A 16,680-nucleotide genomic window follows, 5' to 3' on the forward strand; every position below is an offset into this window, starting at 1 on the left:
GACCATGTTAGAAAGTTATAGCCCACCCTGATCACCTTAATTAATTAATTAATTAATTTATTTATTGGCCACACCCAAGGTATGGAAACTCCTGGGCCAGGGATTGAACTCCCTGCTCAACCTATTTAATATGCAACATGGTGCCCCAGCTCCTGATCCTCTTTGTTTGACTCTTTTCTCTCTCCCGTAGCCCTCATCACCTTCTAACTTATCTATGTGTTATTGTGCCAGTTACAGGTTATTTTAGCTCCGACCCACCTTCCTATATTCTCTATGATGCTGGGGCTGGAACTCTGAAAAAGATCTTTCTACTTTGCCACCTGGTCCCTGTTAGACTCTGCATAGACAATGCCTGAGGGAGGTTGCAGCATGCAGAATTTCCTGGACCAGGGATCAAAGCTGAGCCACAACAGTAATCCGAGTCACAGCAGTGGCACAGAGTCCTTAACCGCTAGGCCACCAGCGAACTCCCACTTTGCAGTGTTTTTAATATTTCCAGAAACAGCTTCACCGCACCCGCCTCAGAAATACCAGCTCCAACCAAGCAGTACTCCCTCCCTGTTCCCCCCCACTTCTCCCCACCCCACTATAACAGCAGCTTCATAAGGGCAGGGGTTTTGCCTGTTTTGCACACAGGACTATTCCAAGCAATTAATACAGGGACTGGGCACTTAATAAGTGCTCAATAATATTTGTGGGCTGAGTGAATGGCTGGGTGCATGGGTAGATTGTTGCTGGTTTATGATTGTATTTGAATTACTTGTTTGACTGAGTTTTCTATTCATTCTGAGCCAAGATTAACATAAAGTATAAATACATTAGAATAGCATTTTTTTTTTTAAAAGATAGACACAGTCTCCAGAACTTGGGTGTTTAGACTTAAGGTTTGTCTAGTGAGGTTTTGGGGACAGTCCTGGATTGGGAGATTGAAAAGCAGGATAAAGCTACTAATGACAGGGACAGCCCAATATTCCTCTAGTCAGTGGTCAGCTCAGGAGATCAATGTATTTAACAAAATAATTTAAGACACACTCATTCTGGACCAACCAATAGCCTTGTCCTTTTTTTTTTAGAAACTAGGATTTCACAGTCAGGGCTGAATCCCTGGTAGAAGCTGCTGAGTTATGGAGACAGGAATAGAGAACAATCTCTGGCAAGAAGCAAAGGACATGTGAGGTCAGAGTGCTAGCTAGTCCAAAGGGAATTCATGCACTGGTTTTCCATTTGATCAGAGGACAAGTGAGTGACTGGGATCCAGAAGTGGGACGACTCACTTCCAAGGAGTATTTATTATTTATTTTTAGGGCTGCACCTGCAGCACATGGAAATTCCTGGGCCAGGGGTCAGATTGGAATTGCAGCTGCCAGCCTATACTACAGCCACAGCAACTCCAGATTCTTAACCCACTGAGCGAGGCCAGGGATGGAACCTGCATCCTCATGAATACTAGTTGGGTTCTCAACCCACTGAGCCACCATGGGAACTCCCCAAAGCACCCTTTAGACTACAATTGGAACAATGCAGAGAAGATTAGCGTGGCCTGTGCTCAAGGATCAGATGAACATTCATGAAGTGTTCTGTTGTTGTTTTTTGGGCTGCATCTGTGGCATCCAGAAGTTCCCCAGCCAAGGATGGAACCCACACCACCGCTGTAACCAGATCCACAACAGCGACAATGCTGGATCCTTAACCTGCTGAGCCACAAGGAAAATCCAACTTGCTTTTTTGGTTTGTATTGTAGTGTTCCATGGTTTTGAGTCCCCTCACCCTTTCCACTTGTGAGGACACAGCAGAAGACAAGCAGCCCTCCCAGGAAGTGGGTTCTCACCAGATACCGCATCTGCAGGCATCTTGACCTTGAACTTCTCAGCCTCCAGATTTATGGGAAATGAATGTTTGTTGCTTAAACCCCAAACAAAACAAAATGACACCCCACCCCCAAGTATCTTGCAGATACCGGTGACTTAGAAAGTCACTCTTCATTAAAATAAATTTTTTCTTTTCTTTTCTTTTTTATTTATATATTTATTACTAGTTTTTTAGCTCATCAAACACCATTTTTTAATTCTCGGTCTTTTTTTTTTTTTTTTTTCTAGGGCCACACCTGGGGCATATGGAAATTCCCAGGCCAGGGGCTGAATAAGAGCTGTAACTGCCAGCCTACACTACAGCCACAGTAACGCTGATCCAAGTGGCATATGCAACCTACACCACAGCTCACGGCAATGCTGGATCCTTAACCCGCTAAGTGAGGCCAGGGATGGAACCTGTGTCCTCCTGCCTACTAGGTTCCTTACCGCTGAGCTGCAATGGGTACTCCCAGAGTTGCTTCTTTTAGGTTTTGGCTTCCTATGAAGAAAATGGGATTATTGAGTAACTTTGATTACTTTGTTAGTGGATGTGCGTGAAGTTTTAACTCAGTGATGTTGTACAGAATGTTTGGTGTCCTTTGTTTTTTTCACTAGTCTTGTGTCTGCTGCGTGCTTTAAGAAAAGAGTCTGACCCCTTGAGTCTTTGCACTGGGTAGATTTCTTCTCGGGGATTGACTCTCAGACCCACATGGAAAAGCCCTCGTGCTTCCCAGCAGTTTATGAGCTCTGGAGAACAAGGTAAGGTTTTTTTCCTGTGTGAGTCTAAAGCAGTTTTCCTTTGTCGACCTTGAAAATGAACTGACAACCAGGGTATAAACCGATGGCAGGAGCAGGGAGGGCTATGTGGAATTATTTGTTTTGTGGTGCTTGGCAGAAACTTAAAACTTTATGAGTGTTTTTGAAGGTCTTTTGGGGCTTGTTTTCTTCTTTTTTCTTTCAGTAATCCGGGTAAATCAGGATTATGTTTTATGCATCTTCTTCTGACAAGACGGTGTAAGCTCAGATTAGTTTACAGGTTGGAATTTCTACGATGTTAGCGGAAGGAGAGTGATTTAGGCCACTTAATGCTGGTGGCGGCATGTATTTTAGTGAAATTTGTCTTTTTAGAAAAAAAGCCTTTAAATGCTTCTGAACTTTAGTATAGGGCTGTAGAATAGGGCGATCCCAGAGACAATATGAACTACGTTGAATCGGGAAGAATTTTCAGGTTTTAAAAAACAATCTGGAGTTCCCGTCGTGGCGCAGTGGTTAACGAATCCGACTAGGAACCATGAGGTTGCGGGTTCGGTCCCTGCCCTTGCTCAGTGGGTTACGGGTCCGGCGTTGCCGTGAGCTGTGGTGTAGGTCTCAGACGCGGCTCGGATCCCTCGTTGCTGTGGGTCTGGCGTAGGCCGGTGGCTACAGCTCCGATTCAACCCCTAGCCTGGGAACCTCCATATGCCGCAGGAGCGGCCCAAGAAATAGCAAAAAGACAAAAAAAAAAAAAAAAAAACAACAAAAACCAATCTTTTAAGTGAAATGAGCACCTCTAGAGAGTTGGTTTGCAAAGGGGATTAGTATCACAAAGGAGTTTCTTAGCAACAGTGGCATAAACAATATTTGCAGCACAGGAAGTCTTTAATTCTTCCAGGAAACCCCCCACGCCCCACCAAAACATTTCATTTAATTATGAAAGAGGATCGCTAGAAATCAGCCTTAGGAAAATGAATGGATGTGGTTTGGAGGTGCAGGAAAGAGCCAGGAGGCATGAGCTCCATCCTTCACCATCTTTATATAGGGCTGACCTCGTGGTGGGTTTGGCAGATAGGCTGATAAAAAGTCCTAGTCCAGTCTGATATCAAAACTTCAGACTCTCATCCAACTTAAAAGTTTCCCTTTTGGGAGCTCCCTGGTGGCCTAGCAGTTAAGGATCAGGTGTTGTGGCTCAGGTCTCAGCCGTGGCGAGGGTTCCATCCCTGGTCTGGGAATTTATGCATGCCGCAGGTGTGGCAAATAAATAGATGGATAGATAAATAAACAAATAAAATTTCCCTTTCCTTCCTTCCCCCCTCCTGGCCACTATTGGTCCCTCTAGGACTGGGGCAGGGGGAGGGAAAGGTCTTTCTTGGTAGCGTCAGTGATAATCTGGTGTTAGTGCCTTGGATGTGGTGGAAGTCGAAGGATGACTGTCTCATAAAGGATGATTTTGTGGATGTTTTGGAGGTCCTCTTTCTGGGGACCCCACCCCACAGTTCTGTAGGGTGGAAGATGCCTCCTCTGGCTGCCCACCCTATTTCTGCTTGATGGTCTTAAAATCCAGCCTCTTTCTGCTGATGTCATTGGGCTTCGGGCAGGAAACACTCTTGGGCAGATTTCTTTGGGGGCATCTCACTCCTGGCAGTTCCCCTGGGTCTGCCCCTGTGAAACATGCAGCTTTACCTTCCTGTCTGTTGAACTTCTCCCTGGAGGTAGCAGTTTTACTGGTTTCTCTTCTATCCTTCGAAGGACAGTCTGGGTTATTGTTTGTGGTGCCAGTTAACAAGTCACTGTGTCTCAGCATTGAAGCTACCCTTCATCGCCCTGCTTTGTGACAGTTACCTTGGACCCTGTGAGTATTTCTTCCTTTGCTGGCTGGCATGACATTAAGCCTTGTCTGTAGAACACGCTCAGGGGACACTCCTGGAGGAAGGGGGCTTTCCATGATCTCTGTGTTCTTTTCTTGCTCCTGTGACATGGGGCAGCCAGCAGTGTGTAGTGACCGGGATGTGGGAAAACCAGTGATGTTCATGTTTTAGAGTCACTGTGGACGGCTTCACTGAGTTTCAGGGGCCCCCTGTGGGCATCTTCTAAGTGAGTTCTTCGGACACCCACTGAATGGCCTCCCAGCTCTTCTTCCCCAATGCGAGGTTTCCCAGTGAGTTTTGTTGTCACCCAAGTGGGCAGTTTTCGGCTCGCCAGCCCTGGTCTGCGGGATCTCAGCAAACTTCTCCTCCATCCAGGGCAGCAGCATCTTCTCTAATGAGGTCTGAATCTCTTCCAGATTCTCTCTTTCCCTGAGTGCTCTACCAAAGTCTCACAGGTAATGCCTGATCCCTGTATTTGCTATTGGTTCATTCCTTTGAATTCTCTTTACACCTTAGTCGTTAATTATTATCTGTCCCCTGTTATCCAATAACAATTCTTTACATTAAGCTTTCCCTGTGCAAATTGCTGTGTGTTTGCTGTCTCCTGACTAATACATTTGTCTTTTTATTTTGATTTTTGGTAATTCTTTGTATATTTTGAATCTTAATACTAAGTTAGGCATTTGTTACATGTCTTTCTCCAGACTCTTACTTATATAAAAAGTACACATAGATATATTTTAACTAATTGTTATAAAGAGGACACTGGTGTGTTATCCCACTCCAAGGTCAAGACTTAGAACAGTGTAAACACCCTGCAAATCCTAGCATATCTTCTCCACCATCATGATTCCATTTTTAAACTTTTTTCTTTTGGGGGCTGCACCTGCAGCATATGGAAGTTCCCGGGCTAGGGGTTGAATTGAAGCTGCAGCTGCTGGCCTATGCCACAGCCACAGCAATGCCAGATCCTTAACCCACCGAGCAAGGCCAGGGATCAAACCCGCATCTTCATGGACCTGCATCTTCATGCATCTTTCGGGTTCTTAACCTGCTGAGCCACAATGGAAACTCCCACAATTCCATCATCTCCCCTCCTCCCACCCCAGATAACTACTATCCTGTTTTTTATAATAATACAACCTTGGCTTTACTTAATTTTTTAAAAATTTTAATGATTTTTTTCCACTATAGCTGGTTTACAGTGTTCTGTCAATTTTCTACTGTACAGCAAGGTGACCCAGTCACACATACATATATACATTCTTTCTTCTCATATTATCATGCTCCATCAAAAGTGACTAGATATAGTTCCCAGTGCTATACAGTAGGATCTCATTGTTTAACCATTCCAAAGGCAATAGTTTGCATCTATTAACCCCAAATTCCCAGTCCATCCCTCTCCCTCCCCCTCCCTCTTGGCCATCACAAGTCTCTTCTCCAAGTCCATGATTTTTTTTCTGTGGAAAGGTTCATTTGTGCCATATGTTAGATTCCAGATATAAGTGATATCATATGATATTTGTCTTTCTCTTTCTGACTTTCTCTTTCTGAGAGTCTCTGGTTCCATCCATGTTGCTGCAAATGGCACTATTTTGTTCTTTTTATGGCTGAGTAGTATTCCAATGTGCATATATAGTACATCTTCCTAATCCATTCATCTGTGTTGGACATTTAGGTTGTTTCCATGTCTTGGCTATTGTGAATAGCGCTTCAATGAACATGCAGGTGCATGTGTTTTTTCAAGGAAAGTTTTGTCCAGACATATGCCCAAGAGTGGGATTGCTGGGTCATATAGTAGTTCTATGTGTAGTTTGCTAAGGTACCTCCATACTGTTTTCCATAGTGTTTATACCAATTTACATTCCCACAAACAGTGTAGGAGGGTTCCCTTATCTCCACACCCTCTCCAGCATTTGTTATTTGTGGATTTCTTAATGATGGCCACTCTGACTGGTGTGAGTTGGTACCTCATAGTAGTTTTGATTTGCATTTCTCTAATAATCAGGGATGTTGAGCATTTTTTCATGTGCTTGTTGGCCATCTGTATATCTTCTTTGGAGAAATGTCTGTTCAGGTCTTTTGCCCATTTTTCCATTGGGTTGTTGCCTTTTTCGCTGTTGAGTTGTATAAGTTGTTTATATAGTTTAGGGATTAAGCCCTTGTCAGGTGCATCGTTTGAAACTATTTTCTCCCATTCTGTAAGTTGTCTTTCTTTTTTTTTTTTATGGTTTCCTTTGCTGTGCAAATGCTCGTCGGTTTGATTAAGTCCCATTGGGCTTTACTTTATAGTTTTACTACATATGTATGTGTCTGGCTCTTGGCATAACTGACACCATCTTGGGCGCTCAGCTCCTCCTGTCCTCCCACTGACCCCACCTAGGACTGTACTGTGTAGTAAATCTCTTCTCTGTCGTCAAAGACTTAATAGTTAATAGATAATATTTAATGATTGTTAGGTCCAGGCGGCCGCTAAGCTCTGTTAGTCTTCAAACAACGAAGACCTTCTCTGACATATTCCTAGTGCCTGGGAGACTAGTTACTCATTCCTAAATCCTGATTGAGAAATACACTGTGTGTTTCCAAGCACGTATCCCTCTACCCTAGGTTAACTAAAGAAAATATTCTCTGGGGAGTTCCCTGGTGATCTAGGGGTTAGGACTTGGTGCTTTCACTCCCGCCTGCAGCCTGGGTTTGATCCCTGGTGTGGAAACTGAGATCCCACATTGAGCTTCTGCATTTGTGGCCAAATGGCCCCTTGAGGCTGCAGAGCGCTCCTGCAAATGCTTGCAGATTGTCATCTGCCTGATCCCACCCCGTGAGTAATTTACCATATAATAAATGGATCTGTTGCGTCCATGGAGCTGCCTGCCTTGTTTTTCAGTCTTAAGATAACTTCTCGGTTCAGTGGACACTTTTCATTCCCTCTGCCCTCTGACAATGTAATTATGTTTATTTTTAATTCTATAAGAATAGAGTCTCACTGGATGTGTTTTTTGATAACGTGTGTTTGTGAGATTGGTCCATGTGACTGTGTATAGTCCTGACTAATTTGCTGTATAGTATTTTGTTGTGTGACTGTATAAACCTATAATGGGAGTTCCTGTCATGGTGCAGTGGAAACGAATCTGACTAGGAACCATGAGGTTGTAGGTTTGACCTCTGGCCTCGCTCAGTGGGTTAAGGATCTGGCATTCTGACAATACACATCATTCATAGATCACCAGCAAGTATTTCTTCATTAATTGTATACCTAGTGAATAGAAACCATGGTAGGATAATTACAAATTAGCATATGGTTCAAAAATTATTCATATTTTGGTGTTCCCATTGTGGCGCAGTGGAAATGAATCCGACTAGGTACCGTTGCCGTGAGCTGTGGTGTAGGGTCACAGACACGGCTTGGATCTGGCGTTGCTGTGGCTCTGGTGTAGCCTGGCAGGAGTTGTAGCTCCTATTGGACCCCTAGCCTGGGAACCTCCATATGCCGTGGGTGTGGCCCTAAAAAGGAAAAACAAAACAAAACAAAAATCTATAATGTATCCATTTTAACTGGTGATGGACAACAGAGTTGTTCAGGTTTTAGCTATTATGAACCATGTAAATATGAACATTTTTTATTGACGTATAGTTGAGTTACCATGTTTCGTTAATTTCTGCTGTACAGCAAATTGATTCAGTTAAACATTAAATACGAATATTTTTGGACAGGTCTGCTCCACTGGGCTCTTTCATCTGCCAGAGAGCCCCTCCCTGGCTGTTGCCTCTGCCTGCAATATCCTTCCCCTGGAACATTCTCTACAGGGCTGCCCCCTCTCACATTTCAAGTCTCCGTTCAGACGTCAGCTTCTCAAAAAGACTTGCCTTGATAATGCAACCTAAAATAGCTCCATCCTCACTCTTCATCTGTCCCCTCACCCCATTCACAGCTTACTATCTGAAATTGCTTTTTTTTTTTTTTTTCTTTTTCCTTTTCCTTTTTGGGAGTGCACTTGAGGCGTGTGGAAGTTCCTGGGCTAGGGGTCAATTTGGAGCTGCAACTCCTGACCTCCATCCGCCACAGCCACAGCAACACCGGATCTGAGCTGCATGTGCAACCCACGCCACAGCTTGTGGCAGCGCTGGGCTCTTAACCCACGGAGTGAGGCCAGGGATCAAATCCGCATCCTCAAGCACACGATGTTGGTTGGGTTCTTAACCTGCTGAGCCTCAGTGAGAACACCTCTTGGGGTTTTTTTGGTTGTTTGTTTTGTTTTGTCTTTTTGCCTTTTCTAGGGTTGCTCCCGCGGCATATGGAGGTTCCCAGGCTAGGGGTCTAATCCGAGCTGTAGCCACCAGCCTATGCCAGAGCCACAGCAACTCGGGATGCGAGCCTCGTCTGCAACCTACACCACAGCTCATGGCAACGCCGGATCGTTAACCCACTGAGCAAGGGCAGGGACTGAACCCGAAACCTCATGGTTCCTAGTCGGATTCGTTAACCACTGAGCCACGACGGGAACTCCTCTTGGGGTTTTTTTAATTGATTTTTTTTTCATTGTGGTAACATATACATAACACAAAATTTGCCGTTTTTACCACGTTTAAGAGTGCAATGCAGTGGCCTTTTACCTTTATAGTGTGGTATAACCATCACTGTCTATTTCCAGAGCTTTCCATCATCCCCAACAGAAACTCTACACCCATTAAACAATATCTTCCCCTTTCCTCCTCCTCTCAGCCCTTGGTAGCCTCTATTTCACTTTTTGTCTCTTAGGAACTTGTGCATTTCTAAGTGCCTCATGTAAGTGGAATGATATAACATTTGTCCTTTGGTGTCTGGCTTTTAGGATTCATTCATGCGGTAGCATGTGTAGGAATTCCATTCCATTTAAAGGATAAATTATATGCCATTGTCTGTATATACTACATCTGGTTTATCCATTCATCGGTTGATGGACACTTTGGTTGTTTCTCCTTTTTGGCCATTGCGGATAATGCTGCCATGAAGTGTATAAGTTTCTGTTTGAGTCTTTGTTTTCTGTTGTTTTGGACATATACCTAGGAGTGGAATTGATCTTATTATTTATTTGTTCATTTGTTTATTTTTTCCCTTTCATTAGACTATAGACTGAAATACCTAGGGCAGTCTGACTCACAGACTCATTTTTGAGCTCAAGACCCATTTTTGAAATGAGATTCCGCAGGTCAACTGAACAGGGCATTATAATTGCAACCTACATCAGAGAGAATTAAATGTCCCAGATCCTATGTGTTTGGTTTCTGTTCACTCTAAATGAAGACGTCACTCAGCCCAAATTCTGTCGATGACTGCTTTTCAGACTTCCGTTGAACTCTCTGTTGACAGCAAAGTTGTTTTGTTTGGTTTTTTGATTTTTTGACCTTCTTCAATTTGCTCAGTGCCATGAGGAAACCAACTATCAGGATCATCAATACAGGTGTGATAAATTTATTGAGTAATAATAATAAAAAAAAGATTGTCAAGGCGCTGCACTGTTCTCAGGCAATTCGTGATGTAATTAAATTCAGGACTTAGTCAACAGTGGAAACTAGAGGAACTGCTCACGAAGCAAATTCACTTGCATTTTAACTTTAATCAGATTAGTTATATAATGGACAAATGTGACTCGGGAGGCCTGTTCAACATGGGTGAAAGCAGACTCAGAACAAAACGTTGTCCACTTGTTTGTACACTTCTGCAACCTCTGATGGTCCCAGTAGGATCTCATGTCCTGGGCTAGAAGGTGACACCCACCCTTTAGCTTTTCACTTCACCACTGCATATCAGGGGACAAGAAATTGCTTAAAGTTTTGCCAAACTACTCTCATTTCATGCTTCTTGGAATTGTAATATGTGAGTTTTGGGGGAAATCCTGATGGGAGGAGGGGAAATGGAGAGAGGAAGAGAAAAAAAGCAAGAGCTGTTAACAGTAGACTCTAAACAAGTGCCAAACCCCCAACAAGTTCTTAGTAAGTGTCCACTACATGCTTGCTACAGTGCAGTGAGACAGGGGTTGGAGGATAGACAGGTGATCATTTACTGTTGTTCTGTCCTCAAGGAATTTATGATCAAGATGGGGCAGATAGAACTCCCAGCTGAGAAATTCCCACAAGCCAAAGATGTAAGTACCAAGAGCTGAGAGAGTTGCTGGTACTACTTAGACTATCAGGGTGGAAGGACTCATTGAAATACTCTGATCCAGTCCCTCATTGGGGGAAGCCGATGCTCAGAGAAGGTAAGAGGTTTGCTTAAGGCCACACAGCTAGATGATGTCAAACCTAGGACATCTAGGACTTTAACTAGGGTCTCCTGACTTCTCCACTAGTATATATTTTTTTGGGGGGAGGGAGGCGCACTCATGGCATATAGAAGTTTCTGGGCTGGGAACAGAACCCGTGCCATAGCATCGACTCAAGCTGCTGCAGAGACAATGCTGGATCCTTAACCTGCTTCACTACAAGAGCACTTGATCTCCACCAATGTTTTTTCTATTGACCCGCAGATGTCTCTGTTCAGCGACTAGTCTAGCTTGGCTCTGTCCAATGGACAGATCAAATTCTATAGCATAAGCTATATACAGAGTTAAACAGTTTCTAATAGTCACATTGAAAAAACAGAAAGAGGGAATTCCTGTTGTGGCTCAGTGGTAATGAACCTGACTAGCCTCCATGAGGAGGTAGTTTTGATCCCTGGCCCTGTTCAGTGGGTTAAGGATCTGGTGCTGCCGTGAACTGTGGTATTGGTCCCAGAAGCGGCTCGGATCTGGTGTTGCTGTGGCTGAGGCATAGACCAGTAGCTGCAGCTCCAATTCGACTCCTAGCCTGAGAACTTCCATATGCCACAAACAAACAAACAAACAAACAAAACCAAAAAAAACAGGTAAAATTAATTTTATTTGTTTATTTTTGAGGTATAAGTCATTTCTAATGTGTTCATTTCGGCTGTTCAGCAGAGTGATTCAGTTATATATCTGTATCTATATGCCCTTTTAAAATATTCTTTTCCATTATGGTTTATCGCCGGACATTTAATATATTTCTCTCTGCTATATAGTAAGAGCTTGTTGTTTATCCATTCTATATATAATAGCTTACACCTGCTAACCTCAACCTCCCACTCCATTCCTTTCCCACTCCACTCCCCCTTGGGAACCATAAGTCTGTACTTTATGTCTGTGAGTCTATTTCTTTTTGTAGTTGGGTTCATTTGTGCCACTTTAGATTCCACATATAAGTGTTATTACATATTATTTGTCTTTCTCTGTCTGACTTACTTCACTTAGTGTGAGAATTTCTAGTTGCATCCATGTTGCTGCAAATGGCATTATTTCATTCTTTTTTATGGCTGAATAGTATTCCAATGTGTATATGTACCATATTTTCTTTATCCATTTATCTCTATAGCCATTTATGTTGTTTCCATGTCTTGGCTATTGTGAAGTGCTGCTACAAACATAGGGGTGTATGTATCTTTTTTTTTTTTTTTGTCTTTTTGAATTATGATTTTCTCCAGATTATGGTTATGCTCAGGAGTGGGATTGCTGGATCATATGGTAACTCTATTCTTGGTTTTCTTTTTTTTTTTTTTTGTCTTTTTGCCATTTCTTGGGCATATGGAGGTTCCCAGGCTAGGGGTCGAATCGGAGCTGTAGCCACCAGCCTATGCCAGAGCCACAGCAACGCTGGATCCGAGCCGCATCTGCAACCTACACCACAGCTCATGGCCACGCCAGATCATTAATCCACTGAGCAAGGGCAGGGATCGAACCTGCAACCTCATGGTTCCTAGTTGGATTCATTAACCACTGTGCCACGACGGGAACTCCTATTCTTGGTTTTCTGATGGGCCTCCATACTGCGGAAATTAATTTTAGTTAACATTTTATTTAATCCAATATATCTAGAATATCATCATTTCATCATGTAGTTAGTATAAAATTATGAATGAGCTAGTTCATATTTTTCTTACTGTACTATATCTGAGAAATTTGTATATATATATATTTTTTTTGGTCTTTTTTTTTAGGGCTGCATCCATGGCATGTGGAAGTTCCCAGGCTAGGGGCTGAATTGGAGCCAAAGCCATGGCAGCACCAGATCCTTAAAACACTGAGTGGGGCCGGGGATCCAATCTGCATCCTCATGGATACTAGTCGGTTTCTTAACCTGCTGAACCACAGTGGGAACTCTGATCCTCCTTTGATTTACATCTACCAAAGGGCAACGGTAGATTAATTGAGCAGCATAGATAAAACATATTTATGAATATATAATATGTAAATATATATGTATATATATGTATATATCCATGTATATATATGTGAAAACGATTTGCTAGTGTAGCATCTGGTACTCAAAGTGTTATTCTTATTTCCTAAGAATACAAGCGATTTGGAAGTAGTGTCATGCGCTGAGCACCAGCTGGATGGATGAGACAACTTTATTAAGCATGTTTAGTATCCTGTGAAATCAGTACAAAAGCAAGTGGGGAAAAACTAAAGTTGTCACAGGATGTTAGAGCAGGGCAAGCCAGCTCATCTGGTCAGAGTCAGGAGAAGCAAATCTCACTGAGCCCCATGGGGCCTGACCCTGGCTGACAGCTGGTATGAGCTCCAACTGCCAGGGAGATCTGAGCTCTTTGGCCAGCAAGCTACGTGCATTTATAATCTGCCGTGTGAATGTATCCACTTCAATTTCTGATTTGGAGCTAAACAGGGAACGGCCCTGCTGGAAGCTGAATTGCTTCAAAACCCAGATCCAACAAATCCTTGGAGAATAGAGAGGTTCATAGTCACCTGGGTGGGTAGGCAGCCTTGTTGTCACCACATGGCAGCTGAAAACACTGAGTTCTGGGAGAATGATGGGGCCAAGATAAGTGTGATTTGATGTCGCCTGCCCCAGAGGATGCCATAGGGACCAGAGATTGTTATTGGAGAAATAATAAGTAAACTAAATGCTATTAATTGCCTTCCCATCTTCAGAAAGCCACCTGGCATCTACTGCTTTAAATGGTTCTGTTTTTAGTTCTTCTAATGGTCTCTCTACACTTCTAAAGATAGATTTATGTGGTTACTTCTCAATGCATTGATTTCTACTGAATTCTCATTGTGGGTTATACAACCTCCAGCCTCTTCCTGTTCTTATTTTGATGTGTTATATGCATTTGAGCTTCATAAACATGTTTTCCTTCCCTCAACTTTCTGCAGTTATCTTTTGATCTCCAATAAACAGAGTTTACATACTTATCATTAAGGAAGTAGAACCACGTAATGTGCTAGGATGGCATTTTCTTCTTTTCTAATTCAATGCCCTCAAGGAAAATGTCCCCAGAATCAATTTCAAGTGAATTCTTCTTTCATACACATTACCAATTGCTTAAAATCATGACATATTTTATTTTTGGATTATGTCTTTCCCACACCATCCCTCCCTGCCCCGGGCATTTCTGAGCTTCTATTTTCTTGTTGGGAGTAGCTAATAAAAATTGCTCATCTTTTTTGAGCAATTACCACATGCTGGGCACATTATAAAGTGCTTTATACATAATAATTAATGCAGTCTTCATGGCTACCCAAAGAGGAAAGGACAATAGCAGCTCCACTTTATGGACGAGGATATTGGACCACAGAGAGGTTACATGGTGGAGCGGACTCTGCCCAGCGTCCATGTCCACACGCTTTACTGCTCTGTTCTTTTCAAAAGGGACGTGTGCCATCTCCACCATATTTCAAATCCTTTCTGGCTCCCTACTCACTCTGAGTATTGCTCCCCTGTTCTAATTTAAATGTTTCTCTACATTTGGCTTATGTCTTTCTTGTTCAACTATTAAATTTTATTTTAAATGAACATTTTTGGAGGGCCGGTATTTGGCCTTCCACATCCAGGCAAGAGGTCCATGCAGTTCCTGGTAGTGAGTTGAGACCATTCGGCCAGAGAATTTTGGGTTCTGGGTCCTGCGAGCCTAGTTTGGAAAGGTGAGATGTCACAGACTCTGGGTGACCACGTTCCCTTGGCTCCAAAGACTCTCTGAGTGGTGGAGAGGGGGGCAGCTGGCAGATGGTCAGAGTGCCCACTGAAGAAGGAGACCCTCTGGCCTTGGTCCAAAGCCAATGCTGTTTTCTTCAAGTGGCTTTTAACAGCTTTTGAAAATAAATTCATCCTCAAAGCTCAGGGATCTGAAACCACTAAGATGATTGGGAAAAATGTACCTTAAGTTCTGCTTCCTGTCCAGCTGTGGGTGCCACTTAAGGGTCAGACCTACTGGGCAGTCTCTGGAGTACCAAGGCAAAGGGTGCCCATCCCTATCCGGAATCTGATCAGAAGGCAGATGCCATAAATTGCTGAGGCATTTCCCAGGAGGAAGGGATGCTCTGAAAGGCACATCCTCTTGGCTGTGGTGACTCCTCACCAGGAAGGGGCTACTGAATACTGAAACCAGGAGACTGAGTCACGGTGAAAATCTACTTATGATATGCCCAAGTAAAACTCCAACTAGATTGGCCCTCCTGCACACTGCAGCTATGAACCTCTGGATGAAAAATAAAATAAAATAAAATAAAATAAAATAAAATAAAATAAAATAAAATAAAATAAAATAAAATAAAATAAAATAAAATAGTAAAAGAAATAAAATAAAAAATAAATAGCATAAAAATAACATAAGATATAAAATAAAATAAAATAATAAAATAAAAGAAAAAACTTACCCAAAGCACTGGAGAATAAATAAAGCAGACAGATTCTGGAGGGGAGTCAAGACCCAAAAGAAGGGAATGGAATAGGGTGAGTTTCTCATTCTTTTTACAGCTTTCAACATATTACAGTTGGCACATTTGCGGGTGTCTAACATTTCAGTAGAAAACCTGCAGTATTTCTAGTCTGAAAATCCAAAGGACAGAGTTGAGAGCCATCACAGCCACAGGAAAGTGAGGGGGAAATTCTGGAAAGGTGAGAGCCAGAGAGAAGAGATCTTTATAAACTCTATACAAATCTCTGGCAGACCTCTAGTTCACACATTTGTTTGTATATATGAGACAGAAGACACACAGATCAGGTAAAGATAAGGAAATGAACTGATCTTTGAGCTTCTCGCCCTAAGACACTGTTTGAATTTTGAGCCCAACCAAGTTAACTACCTGACAAAACAACAACCACAAAAATCAGCACTCTGTAGGGGAATATAACATAATCCAGGGTCTTCATAACATAATGTTCACAATGAAATTCAAAGTTATTTGATGTACAAGAAAAGAAAAATGTGATCCATTTTCAAGAGAAAAGATAATCAATAAAGGCTGACCCTGTGATGACCAGATAATGATTTTAAAGCAGCCATTATGGTGATACTCAGCTATAAAGGAAAGTATGTTCATATTGAAGGAAATGATAGGAAAATATTGATAGAGAAACCAAAACTATAAAAAAGAACCAAATGGAACTTCTAAAACTGTAAAATTCAATATTTGAAATTTAACAAACCATTGAATAGGCTTAAGTCTCAAAGAATCATGAAATGAGAGAGCTAGGTAACATCAATGAGTAAAATACAAAAGCAAAATAAACAGGATCCTGGAACTAGGAACACAGAGATAAGGAGAAGCTAGTTTGGCAGAGACAGGGCACCTTATCTGCAGTAGCTTTTAAAACATTCAAAAATCTTGTTTCTCTTTTCTGCCTAAAATTATTATTATTGTTATTATTATTATTATTTGCTTTTCAGGTCTGTACCAGTGGCATATGGAGATTCCCAGGCTAGGGGTCCAATTGGAGCTACAGCTGCTGGCTTACACCACAGCCACTACAACATCAGATCTGAGTGGAGTTTGCCACCTACACCACAGCTCACAGCAATGCCGGATCCTTTAACCCACTGAGCGAGGCCAGGGATGGAATCTGCAACCTCATGATTTCTAATTGGATTCGTTTCCACTGCACCATGACAGGAACTCCTCTGCTTAAAATTATAATGCAAGTTTGTTATAGATTTTGAAAATGCAAATAAGAAAATAAACATCAATTATAATCGCACTGCTAGAGAATGCACTGTCAAAATTTTAATGTTTATTCTTCCGCCAATTTTAATTTTCCTTAAATAAAAATCACATTCTACATACTCTTTGAAATCTGCCTTTTGATTTTTTTTTTTTTTTTTTGGGTGGTACCCAAGGCATGTAGGAATTCCCAGGCCAGGATCAAACTTGCACCAC

This window comes from Sus scrofa, chromosome 6 (genome assembly GCF_000003025.6).
Source record: "Sus scrofa isolate TJ Tabasco breed Duroc chromosome 6, Sscrofa11.1, whole genome shotgun sequence".
NCBI lineage: Eukaryota > Metazoa > Chordata > Mammalia > Artiodactyla > Suidae > Sus > Sus scrofa.